General features: G+C 46.3%; 1 protein-coding gene across 4 annotated transcripts in view; it reads left to right on the top strand.

Annotated features, from left to right (window-relative positions):
* ZNF469 (zinc finger protein 469) overlaps positions 1–12,601 on the top strand; it is a 224,121-nt gene that overhangs the window by 144,210 nt on the left and 67,310 nt on the right. For all 4 annotated transcript variants that reach the window (XM_083626157.1, XM_083626154.1, XM_083626156.1 and 1 more), the window contains one exon: positions 7,274–7,420. The gene's annotated coding sequence lies outside the window, so the exon portion shown is untranslated. The remainder of the gene's footprint in view (positions 1–7,273; positions 7,421–12,601) is intronic.

Here is a 12,601-nt window from a genome sequence, read left to right as displayed (position 1 = left end):
CAAATTCATAAGATGGATATTCTCCTAATATTTTCTGGAAATTCTAGTGATTCCCAAACATATGCTGGTCAACCTCAATATTCCATGTCTGGATGTATCTTGATATGTGGCAATAGTGGGTGGTACTGATGGTATTTGACAGAACGTTGTGTTTCCATTTTGCCTTTCCTCTGAGACACTCAGGACAACATCCTCTGAGACACTTCACCCTTCCTACCCATTTCTGTCCTCACAGCAATCCTGCAAGGTAGGTTAAAAAGTGACCAAGGTCACACAGAGAACATAATTTGGCTGAGTGCAGATTTGAATGGGTCTCCCCAATTCTAGTCTGATGCCCTAGCCACTAGAGCATTGTGCATCTCTTTAATAAGTAGAAAGGTCTTCCTTAAGCAGATAGGGTTGTACATGAGCTGTGATCTGGCAAGTCCCCTGCCTGGAGTCTCACCTTGGCCTCAACATCTCTAGATGGGTATAATAATGCCAGTCAACTTCACAAAGCTGTTGTAAGGAGTGCTGTGACACAGACATAGAGTAGAGCATGGATAGGCAAACTAGGGCCCGGGGGCCATATCCGGCCCAACTGGCTTCTAAATCTGGTCTGCAGACGGTCTGGGAATCAGCGTGTTTTTACATGAGTAGAATGTGTCCTTTTATTTAAAATGCATCTCTGGGTTATTTGTGGGGCATAGGAATTCGTTCATTTTTTTCCCCAAAATATAGTGCAGCCTCCCACAAGGTCTGAGGGACAGTGGACCTGCCCCCTGCTGAAAAAGTTTGCCGACCCCTGGAGTAGAGGAACTGCAAACAGTGGAAAGAGGCATACAAATGCCACAGGTAGTAGCTCAGTAGAAGAGCATCTGCCTTGCATACAGAACATCCCAGGTTCAGTCCCTGGTTGAACTTGGATTTTCCACTGCCTGAAACCCTGGAGAGCTGCTTTCAGTCAGTGCAGACAATACTGAGCTCAATTGACAAGCAGCCTGGCTCAGTATAAGGCAGTTTCCCAAGTTCCTTTCTAAGGGCCCAATACAGTTGTATGTGCAGGACAGCTGTTGACAAAAGAAGCAGGGGTAAATGGCAAGGGACTCCCTCACAGGGAGCAAAGCACACATAAAGGGGGGAGGGGGCAAATTGACCCCTAAGCATGATTCATATGCAACCTTTCCAGTGTCGCATTTTCGGTGGAAGAGAGGTGGGCAATGCATGCAGATTGTCTTCCTGGGGTCCTTCCCAGAGATCTGAAAACTGTCCTGCATCCACCTCCTCCTTAACCTTCTTCCAGGGCAAAGTAATTCCTCCTTTTCCTTTGGCATTTCCCCCCTAGACTCAGCCTTCAATAATCATTTTTGTAGTCCCGCCCCCCCATACAACTCCTTTCCAATTTGTCAACATTTTTGTCAACTTGTCAACAGATATCTGTGCTGCACCCTTTCATCTCCCATGACAGCACTGTCTGCTTGCGGGTGCTGAGAGGAGCGTGGCCTGCCCCCCCCCCCCTCCTACCACGAGAGGCTGAGCCTGCTAATTAAAGGAAAGTTCTGTCTCCTTATTCCTGGAGTGTTAATGGATTCTGCTGCCCGGTTTGGATGTACAGGAGTCTTTGAATTCCACAAGCTTGTGTGCCACCGGCTTTCTCTGGACCACAGTGAAAGCTTCCATTCATGCCGCCAGCCCAGCCTTCTTAAATTACCACACCCCAGGCCTCTGCTCCTCAGCCTCGCACTGTTTTCCTTTCATTAACAGGATTCCCAGATTGAATGTCTATGAGAAGCTGGGAAGAGATGCTGTTGCTGTATTTGCTCTCAAGGGCTGTGCAAAAGGGCTCTCCATTGGAGGGAGTCTGGCTGCTGCTTATCAGGTGGTGGAAAGAGAGCAAGACATTTTTATTTTTATTTAATCCAGCTCCAGCTTTGCTTTGTGCATATTATTTTTTCTTTAAATGTGGATTTAAAATGGAATGTATCATTTCGAACAGTGGTTGTATGGGATGAAAGGGGGGAGAGGAAGAAACACCAGGTCTTGGGTCAAACTTCCCAAGTCCTCCTGGCTGAGAACTTGATATGATGGTCCCATTTTTGTTATGAAGCTGTGCTGTAGGAAGGCAGACTGCTCCCCTTTTTAACTCAGTATAGTCTACTGTGACTTGGAGTAGCCAGGTCCTCTGAGAGGCAGATACAGGGGCTACTGATGCACCAGATCCAGAACTAGCAGATGGCACAGGTGCTGAGCTTTCTTTTTCTTCGTTTTTAAAGTATAAAAAGCCCTCCTAGAAAGAAAGTTATGAAGCAAAATGTGTAGGTACCCTTCTTGGCGATTTCTGGGGGATGAGTTTGCCTCGTTGCTCCCACCTCTCAGTCTGGCAAGGCTACTATGGAGGCCTTGTGAACTTCTAAATCAGACTCCTATAATGCATTCTGTGTGGCGCTGCCCACAAGGGACGGAGGTTTAAACATTACAGCTGGTGCAGGATGCTGCTACCCAACCAGGGTCAGCCAAGCCCCATTACACCTGCAGAAATGACAGCATTGGTTACCTGTGGGTTTCCATGTCCTCTTTGAGTCACTGCCTTTGAAGGGTACCAGTTTTTGGGACACCTGAGTGGAAGGAGCCACTGCCCTCAGTCCCTGCTTGTCTCTTCCCCACAAGAGAAATCTGGTTGGCCGCTGTGGGAACAGAATGCTGGACTAGAGAGAGGCCTTTGGTCTGATCCAGCTGCGGTGTTCTTCTGATGTTCCCTCCACGGTTGGAGGCAGGAAGCCTCTAAATAACAGTTGCTAGGAATCACAAGTGGGGAAAAGCACTGTGGTCTCCAATTAGGAGGGTGAAGGACTAGTTGATGGGGAAAGCTCAGAAACGTTTTCTTTTAGAATAAATGAAGCCCATGCTTTGCCACAGACCTTGCATTGGTCATCAGCACTGGGGTGTCCATTGAGGAAACCATCTATCTGCTGTGAGTTTTTGGCATCCTCTCCAAAAGGCATGGTGGCAGTGCTATGCGCTGGTCTCATACAGTCTTGCTCCAGCAGTTTTCTTTTGATCTGCTCAGGGTTCGCTCCCAAGGGTGGCAAAGCTGGGCATTTGCAGGGCACCCAACACCAGCCAAGAGCTCCTGCCCAAACAGTACCTTCATTGTAGTAGCCCCAAAAGGCCCAAGGCAGAATTCTCAGTTTGCACACCTCATACCTTCCAGATTGAGAGGGCCCATTACTGTGGCCTCCAGGCTTTTGCAGGAGGGAATCGAGTGCATTCCACAACTTAAGGGTTGCACAATTAAAATGGATTAAACTGGGATTAAAATGAATTAAAGTGGATCATTTGTGGTTAAAAATGTGACAAGAAAACACACTGCAAATCTGGGACAAATGATGGCTGGAAATATGTATAATGCTAGTCAAGCAAATTAGGATGACTGCTTGTTGCCATATAACTGTCCTGCAAACAACAAAAATTCCAGTACGAAAGCTCAATGAAAGCACCAGGAAGGTTGTCAGCAAGGAGAAGAAACGAGGGATAAAGTTAAGATGCAATGAAGTCAAACTCCATTATATATGGGTTTTAAAAGCAAATAATTTTACAAGTTTTCTGAACCAGAAAACTTAAGACTAGTTCTTTAACTAATAGCATACAAATATAAGCATCTTGAAGCATTTACGATTACCTTATGGGTTTTATAGCCCATTATTATTTACGGCAAATACCATGAACAAAATGGGAAATTGGCATGGATAGATGTTTACTTCGTGATTATTTGAAATTCAGTCTCAAACCTACATAACATGTTAGCAGTCTTATTTGTCAGTTTTATCTTTCATTAATTATTTTATTTCTCTTTCATTTATTTTTCTTTTTTCCTATCTAGGCAAGCTATATAAAGTGTGAGATTCATTCAGGCTGAATTTATTGACAGCATTTGGTGATTTGGGATACATTGTATACACTATTTTGATTTTCAGTAAATACAATTTTAAAAGAAAAGGCGGGGAGGGAATGAATGAAAGCTCAATGAAGACTGGAAACAGCCTAGCCTCCACCTATTTTATGCAAGCAAATCAACAAACCAGCCATCTGGAGAAGCCCTAAGTGAACACTGCTTGACTCCAGCCCACTTCAATGTGGATCATCTTACCTCTGGGCTGAGGAAAGGAGTGTGTGCATTGCCAAGTGAATGGTCTACCTTAAAAGTCATGCTCATGTCCATCCGTGCACATCATGCACACTGCATGAGACCTTTAGAGTCAGGGTGGTTTAGTGACTGGAGTGGAAAGCAGTGCCTAGCATGTTGGATTAGGATGGACAAGACCCAAGTTCAACCCCCCCCCGGCACAGTGAAGCTCATTGCCTGACCTTGGGCTGCTACCATCTCAGCCTAACCTACTTCACAGGGCTCTTGTGAAGATAAAATAGAGAAGCAGGGAGTCATGTATGCAATTGTAATAAAAAGGTCTTTGGTTCCTTGGAGGAAAGGCAAGGTATAAATGTAATAAATAAAAGTAATGCACAAGATTTGCATTTCAGTGTATGGTGGAAGCAGCGGCCAAAAATGTCTTTGGCAGACAACCGGGAGAAGAACTGGTTGTCAAAATGCACCTCCTAATTTGGGAAAAATTCCACAGAGGTTTTAAGATTAGACCCCTTGCTTTTCTTCTCTCTCCCCTCCCCAGCATGCCTGTAAAATGTAAATATTTTTTGTTAAACAATTAAAGTGTTCCACTGGCCGGTCTTAACAATGTGCAGTGTGTGTTTATGTGTGAAGTGTGTGTGTGTGTGTGTGTGTGTGTGTGTACATACACATACATACACACAGAATTCTGTGTACTGAAGAAAATGGTCCAGGGTGAGACGGAAATGTATATTAGGCACTTCTTGAACTTGGCTCAGTAGCACACAGGCTGCCAGTGCAGGGCTTTCAGAATAAGTGAAATGCAATTCCAGCATTCTGCCCCACTTCATAGCTGGGCCACAACTTTCTGCACCAGCTGCAGCTTCCAAACCTTCTTCAAGGGTAGCCCTACATAAAGTGCATTGCAGTAGTGCAGCCATGAGGTTATCTGAGCATGGGTTCCTGAGGCCAAGCTGCCCCTGTCATCCAGGAATGTCTGCAGCTGGTGTACTGACCTCTCCTTCTGCTTAGAGAGATTTCTTGATATAATAGAGCAGTCTGAAGCAGTACAGTTGGTTTACCTCCTCTGACTGCTTCCAGTGAGAAAAAGCCTTTGAGCCAAGACGTGCAGGGTTAATGTTTCGCTGGCTTGGGAAGAGATCAGTGAGTGGTCAGAAGTGAGGGTCCTTTAACAGACGGGTTTGCACAATGTGTGTGTTTCTTGGTTGCCTGTTGGGATGACACTGCAACTCAGCAATGTTTGGTTGCTTCTGAGGCCGCCTAAACTAGAAGATAAATGTGAGCTATTAGAAACCACACATGTTTTATTACAAACAAAGCTAAAAGTCATCCCAGCCCTGATATTACAAACGACAAAACCCAAGCCCTCGTCACCCTCCCCCGAATCATATTGCAGTTATCTCTGGTAATAAATGTATAGACACAGAGGGGAAGCCTTTCCCCTTGGAAGAGCTGGTTGGCTGGGCTCTTTATCCTGTCTAAGACTTTTATTGAAATTCCACTTGATTGTCAAGATTAGATGGCAAATAACTGTCTGCATTTATGGGGCTACATAAATAACTAGCATCTGAGAAGGAATTTGATCGCATCCTATGGAGATTTGTATTGCCCCATGTGGGGGTTTCAAACGATCAGCATCTCTCCTTCCACTAGGAAGTGGGTACCTTCAGTCTGCTAATATTCTTCCTCCTTTTCACAGTGGAAAACCCAGAGCAGGGTTTTGTTTCAGCCAGGCAAACACACTGTGTGGTTTGTTCAAAGGAGGGCAGCCTGTGTCTGTCCCTCCCACCTTCTTTATTTTGGTGTAAATTGAGAAGAGGTGATTGCTCCTTTTAAAATGCGAAGCACCAAAGGTGAAACCTGCCTTGTGACCTGGAAAATGAGCATCCTTATCCTGGGTCTATGGGAAATTGTCTGTGTTTACTCATCAGTGATGGGAAATGAATTCTGCATATGCCCAGAGACACTTTCCTTTATCATTGCATTTCATATTCCTGGGCTCAATCCTGGATTAAAAAACAAACAAAACAGATACTGGGACACTACTTTACTGAGCCAAGAGAGGAACAGTGCCCAAACCCTGGGGGAGGGGTGCAATCCTGATTAATCCTCCATGCTAGGACAGTTATAGTACAGGTGAAATGGCATCCTTTACAAAGGCAACTTGATTATTCAAAACACTGAATGCTTTTTAACCAGACGTATTCTTTGTTGGCCACCAATGTTCATTGTGCACACAAAATAGAGTTGTTTGTGCAGTGTTCGTTTTGAGGACTAGCTGCTTGGCATAACTGCACACGTATTGTTCACTGTATTTTAGATTAGTACTGATTTGCACTCCTCAAACCAAGACCTGAACTGAAATGGCTATCCTTTGAAATTTCCCCTTCTCCTGATGTTTCATTGGAGTTCTCCAACTAATGTATGTGTCCAAAGATGCATGCATTAGGAGGAAATGTGCACACAGATGCCTATTTGGGTGAGAATAACATGCAAAAATGCATTATATGGGGGGGGGGTGCTTGCCAAAATGTGTACTTTAGTCCAAACAGCATACAAAAACATGCATATTCAGAGAGCTGTGTGTTTATTGGGAATTGTTCCCAGTTGCTGGGAATCACAGGTAGGCAGAATGCTGCTGTTGTGCTTGGATCCTGCTTCCGGGCTTCCTATTATGGCACCTGGTGAGAACAGGATGCTGGGCTAGTTGAGTCCAGCTGCAATTCTCAGAAATTTGCACTTGAGTGCTGATGAATTGTCAAGAGGCTTTCAAAAATCAAAGCAAGCAAGGTCTTCGTGAATTGCTGCTGAAGTGTGGATAACTAACTGGGGGGCAGGAGAGAGAATGAGGAACAGTGAGAGCCAGACTGGACAGAGGCCTTCCATCCCTCGCTTCCATTCCTTCTCAAAGGGTGAGATGTTCCCACACACCTTGGCCCTGCCACTTCTGGACTCTCTGTCTCTCTCTGCCTGCCTTCTCTCTCTCTGGGCTGTGCCTGGTGCTGCTGCTGCTGCTGCCTCCTTCTCCTCCTGGAGCCTTGACTTCTGTTTGCTACTGGCTGGTGCAGCGGAGAGGAGGCGTGCGCTGCCTGCGAGGAGAGGCTCCCTCCGTGCCTGTGGTCAGTCATGAAACATTTCTCTTTTCCTCCGCAGATTACTAAGCAACTGCACAGCGCAAGGCGCTCACTGGATTTGCCTGTCTGCCTGCCTTTGCCTTTCCAGAGCTGCTACCAGCCTCCCCCTCCCAGGCCAGTCCCTCCAAAGGCTCAGCCTTGCAGCACTCTGCAACTCTATAATGAGGTAAGCCTCCTTCCCTTTGTCTCTGGTGCAGTGGAAATGCTCTGTGTGGTTGTATGTGTGTGTGAGAGAGGAGTACAGTAGGGGCTGAAATTGCAGCTCATCCCCCCCCCCCATATATGAGGTTTGGGGTTCTGTCCTCAGATCTTCCAGCTTTTGCTCTCAGAGTTATTTATTTATTGTAATTTTTTTACAAATTGTGGTGCAGTTGTTATTATCCTCCTCCTCTCTGTCTCTCTCTTTCTGCATTCTGCAATAAAAAAAGTTGCATCAGTATTTTGGCAGGAAGGGGGGAAAATGAGTTGCTCTGTGCAGTCTGTTGAACTTTTTCATTCAGTCTCCCAGCAAAAAAAGGGAAGGAGACTTTGCAGGACTTAAAAGAGCAGAGCCAAGGGATGCGTCTCTCACGCACCCCTGAAATATTCCAGCTATTTGTGTCATCTCTCTCAGACCTCTGCAAGAAAGTAGACCAACCCTTCCATCTGCCCCCTTGCCATAGAAGCGTGTGAGTTCTTGGAGGAGCTCGGGCTCTTGAGTATGTCACCAAGAGGAGCTTGACTTGTGCTGCTAAGGTCTACCAGGAAGGGGGTTCTCAGAGATGCTTAGAGACCCCTCCCTCCTCCCCCCACCCTGTGGCTCTGAGGATGTGAGGTTGCTGGGAGGTGAGGAGTTAATACCTCATATTTCCTCTCCTCCCTCCCCCTTCCCATCTCTTGGATTCATCTGTAAAAAATAAAAAGTGAAGATAGATCTGATCATCTGCTGAGCAGAGAAGCTGCCTTTGATCTGAGCTGTTCCTCCTCTTCTTTTTCTCTATGGGTGTCTCTCTTTTTAACCCTTTTTCCTGGTGGCTTCTGGTTGTGTTTAAGAAACCACATAATTTGCCTGGGAAGATGCATCAGTAACCTTAGATCACACAGGTGGGATAGGGTCCTACTTTGCAGAGCTGCCAGGGACAGTCCTCTGTCTCAAAGCATCTTCTATTGGAAGGGCTGTGTCCAGTCTAAGTCCAATTTGAAGATAAGGAACCCCAAGAAGGGAGAGCAGGAGGGAGCCTTGACGTTCCCCATCTTCAGTGGGTACCTGGGTGGCAGACAGGCACTCAGCTGGTCACCTTCTCACAGCCTTCCCAGCCCAGCCCAGCCCACCCTGGTGAGATGTATTGTATTTCTATTTCAATCATAGTAATTCTTTATAAATTTGCATCTAGACATTTGTGACTTTTTGGCTATGTGACACCTTAAGGTGCAGTGTAATATCTTAGCGCATAAATACATTTAAAGTGCTGGAAGTTGGTTTGGGGATAGCAGAGAGGATCCAGGATGCATGTTTCTTTACAGTGCTAAATAAGAGAATTCTTCTGAGCATGTACAGAGAGTGGACAGGGACTGCTGGCTGCCATGAACCTAGGGTTGGAGGGAGATTATTTTGATTAGCAAGCTGTTAGCTTGTTTGAATGCCAGCACCTGTTTGTTCATGGTGGTTTTTAGGAACTAAGCACTGTGACAATGAGATGAGTTTCCATCATACTGTGTTTTTCGCAGTTCTAGAAGAAGCCAAATAAAATATACCCATGTCATTGCAAATGTGTACAAACCTACCAGTACAAATGGTAGATTGACAGTACAAGCTTATATATGGCTGCTCAGAAGTGAGCCCCATGGAGTTCAACAGAGCTTTCTTCTAGGGAAGAGTGTATAGGATTGCACTCTAACTTGTTCTTTCATTCAAACAATCAGGACAAATGAACAAATTGCTTTGTGCATGACTAGTCTCTCCCATTCACCTTTTGTACCCACTCAGCCGGAGGTAAGCTCCCTTGAACTCAGTGGGATTCACTTCTGTTCTGAGTAGCAGGCACATCTAGTATTGCACTGTAAAGCTGTGCCTTTGCACTTTATTATGTTTCTAACTCACCTTCCCTCCATGGAGCAAAAGGAGACAGATTGTGCCACTTTCCTCCCTTTACCTGCACAACAACCCTGCAAGGTAGGTAAGGCTAAAACATCAGGTCACTAGCCCAAGGTTGTCCAGTGAGCTTCATAGCGGAAGTGGGGAGATCTTGGCGTAAGTGGTTTCAACCACTGTGCTGGGCTCACCCAGATCAAACTTGATCTTGTGAATGACCTGGCCACGTCTGTACCAACCTCTGTACCTCAAATAAAATAAAGTAAAAAGCAAAAAAGCAAAACAGAGAATGGGTTGATGTGGAAGGAGAGCTTTCCAAGAGCACCTCTCTCAATGCCATGCAAACACCAGAACCACCTTTTGATTGCCACAGCCTGCAATGTGGTCTCTAAAACTTGATGGGAGTCATGTGGGCCACTGGGTAGCCCATGTAGAAACAGCCTGTGTAAGGACACCAATGAGTGGAATGCTGAAGGAACATCTATCCCACCATCCTCTTCCAGTACATGGTCTGGCTTTTAGGTCCTCATAGTGCTTCATTCCTAAATCAGGAGATGCCACCAAGGCCCCCACTGACCTTGAACTGACTGACTCCCTTCCACAAATGTTTGAGTCCGTGATTGCATCCCGGGTTAGGGTGGCCACTTACGCATCACCACCCCCAATGGAAATGCATCCTCAAAATGAAGAGAAAATATGGCACAGACTTGCAAAAGCCAAAACCAAAAGGTGTATATGAACTTAAATGTATGGCTGTAGATTTAGAAATGCTTACCCTAATTTAGTAAGAAATGCTGTACATCTTAAAATGGTGGGAAACACCATGAGAAGCTGAGTTGTGTGTGCTGGCTCAGTCCACTCTCCAGGTGCTCCCTGTTGATGGGCAACTTCTAGTTTTGCCTCCCTGCCCCCAGCGCTCTCCCTTCGTAGGAGTCTTTATCCTATAAACCAAAGTTGGACGGGAGTGGCCTTCAGATCAAGGACTGTCCTCTCTCAAGTTGGACACATATCTGGAGTTTGATTGCAGGGGGGTGGAAGTGGGAAATATGATCTGCACGTGCTCAGGGATACTATCTTCCTTACTTTACATGATCCAGGGTTGAACTTCTGCATTGGTCCAATGCTGGCTTGACATTGTCAAGGGCTGTGGTTTGGAAAGCACCTTCCTGGGTCAAGTTCTGAGGATGTTTGACAACCATCTGTATGCACCCAGGTGTGTATTGTAGAGCCAGGATGGTGCAGTGGTCAAGAGTGTCAGACTAGAACCTGGGAGACCAGAGTTCAGATCCCCCACTCAGCCATGAGGCTCGCCAGGGTGACCTTGGGCCAGACATGGCCTCTCAGCCTAACCTACCTCATAAGATGGTTGTGAGGATAAAATGAGGAGGGGGAGAAACATGCACACCACAATGAGTCCTTTGGAGAGAGTGAGAAAAAGCTGGTATGTGAATGCTATAAGTGTGAAATGTGAAGCAGTGCTTCCAAGGAGACACCTTCCCTCCAGACCCTGCGTGGATGCTCATAATCCTGTGAGCCGTCTCCTCCTGCAGACGTCTCTGGATCTAGAGGAGCACTCAGAGAGATAAGATAGTGAAGAGAGGCAGACGGGGGGCTTTGGCACTGGGCCGCCATGAACCTGTTTTGCCTTTGCTCATTGCAACACTGTGCAACAGGGAACTTGCTGTGGTCGCACCATTCCCTGCTGCTGCACTTCTTCTTGACCAGGGAAACAGGGCCCTGCCACTTCAACGCGGGATCCCCCTTTAAGTGACTTTCCATTTGCTGCGCACAGAGTACTGAGAAGTGTGGTTTTACAGATATCTTTTGAATTGTGAGCTACAGAGCAGAAGAAAGAAAGAAAGAAAGAAAGAAAGAAAGAAAGAAAGAAAGAAAGAAAGAAAGTCTTGCTCAACCACTGTTGTAGTACTCATCATCCTTCCCTCCCACCAGGCTGGCGGGGAATGGGGGAGGCATCATCCTGGGGCAGAGGGATCCTCCTGACTAGTCACTTGGCATCTGTCCTTTTATGTGGGCCGAGGAGTAGATGGGAACACTGCGATTCAGAGGCCCCAGAAAGCAGTTTAAACACAGGTCAAGCAATCTGTGCCTTAAACATACCAATAAGAAGACCCTGAAGGAGATAAATGGTCAGTTAAATTGTGTTTATTTTGTCTCCCTCACCTCCCCAGTGTTGTAAATTCCAGATGTTTTTACTTTGCTCTTACTGGTTCCCCTCTGTTTTTATCTCCTTGCTTGACAGTGTGACCTAGCAGTTAGAACTGTCAAGCCGGGAGTGGGGAGACCTGGGCACAAACCCTCACTGAACCACAAACCTGCCTGGCTGATGTTGGGCCAGCTGTTAAGCTGAACCCACCTGACAGGATTGTTGTGAGGGGAAAAAGGGGCAAGGGGCCATGTCTGCAGACTGGAGCTCTCTATAAAGGACAGGATAAAAATGTTTGCCTGCCATGTGTCAGTGAGGCTGTCATTGCAGATCTTGTGCAGAGGAGCAGGGTTGGGCTTGATGACTTTAAGGACCCTTCCAGCTCTATAATTTCATGATTCTGTGATCATCAACCCCTCCCCCTTTCCTGGCCAAAAGAGAAGTGGCAGAAACTGCTCACTGCAAAAGGCCCATTTGGGCCTGCTTCTTCTTTAAAAAAGAGAAGGGTGGACTCTTTGCCCCTCATAGATCAGGTGTGCTTTTGCGGTGTTGTGTTTCGTGGCAGCGGCATGCACCCAGGGTTTGTGCGTTGCTGGCAAGAGCCAAGTTCCCACCAGCTGGAATGTGTCATAAATTACTTGAGGGTTGACCAAAATTAATTTTCATTTTATTTTCATAATGTCTGCTGCTGGAAACTGAGCAGGCAGCTCGGCGGAGGCAGCGGATGAGGCAGAGGGAAGGGTTCTGTTTCCTCACTTAACTAGGATTTGCCTTCCTCCCCCTGACAAACGGAAGGCAGCCCTTTCAGCCTCTGGATTTGTGAAACTTTCTCCGTGTGCCAGCTCTGCTTAGATGGGGAGACTTCTGAGTGTTAGTGGGAGAAATCCGAGTCTTTGGCTTTCTGCTTAACTCTTTCGAGGCTCGACTGCCTCCGTGCGCCACCTTTTTAAAGGAAGAACTGGCAACATGCTTGAGGATTTGGCGGGGAACACTTGGAACTGAATTTCGCCATGGTTAGGCCTGATCTAGCAAAGGATCAGACATTTTTATTCATTTGTTTATTTCAGAATTTATATGCTGCCTTTCAGGGCAAAACCCTACCAATAATGCAA

This window comes from Podarcis filfolensis, assembly GCF_964270895.1.
Source record: "Podarcis filfolensis genome assembly, chromosome: 8".
NCBI classification, from domain to species: Eukaryota; Metazoa; Chordata; class Lepidosauria; order Squamata; family Lacertidae; genus Podarcis; species Podarcis filfolensis.
This window is presented reverse-complemented; position numbering and strand designations above follow the sequence as displayed.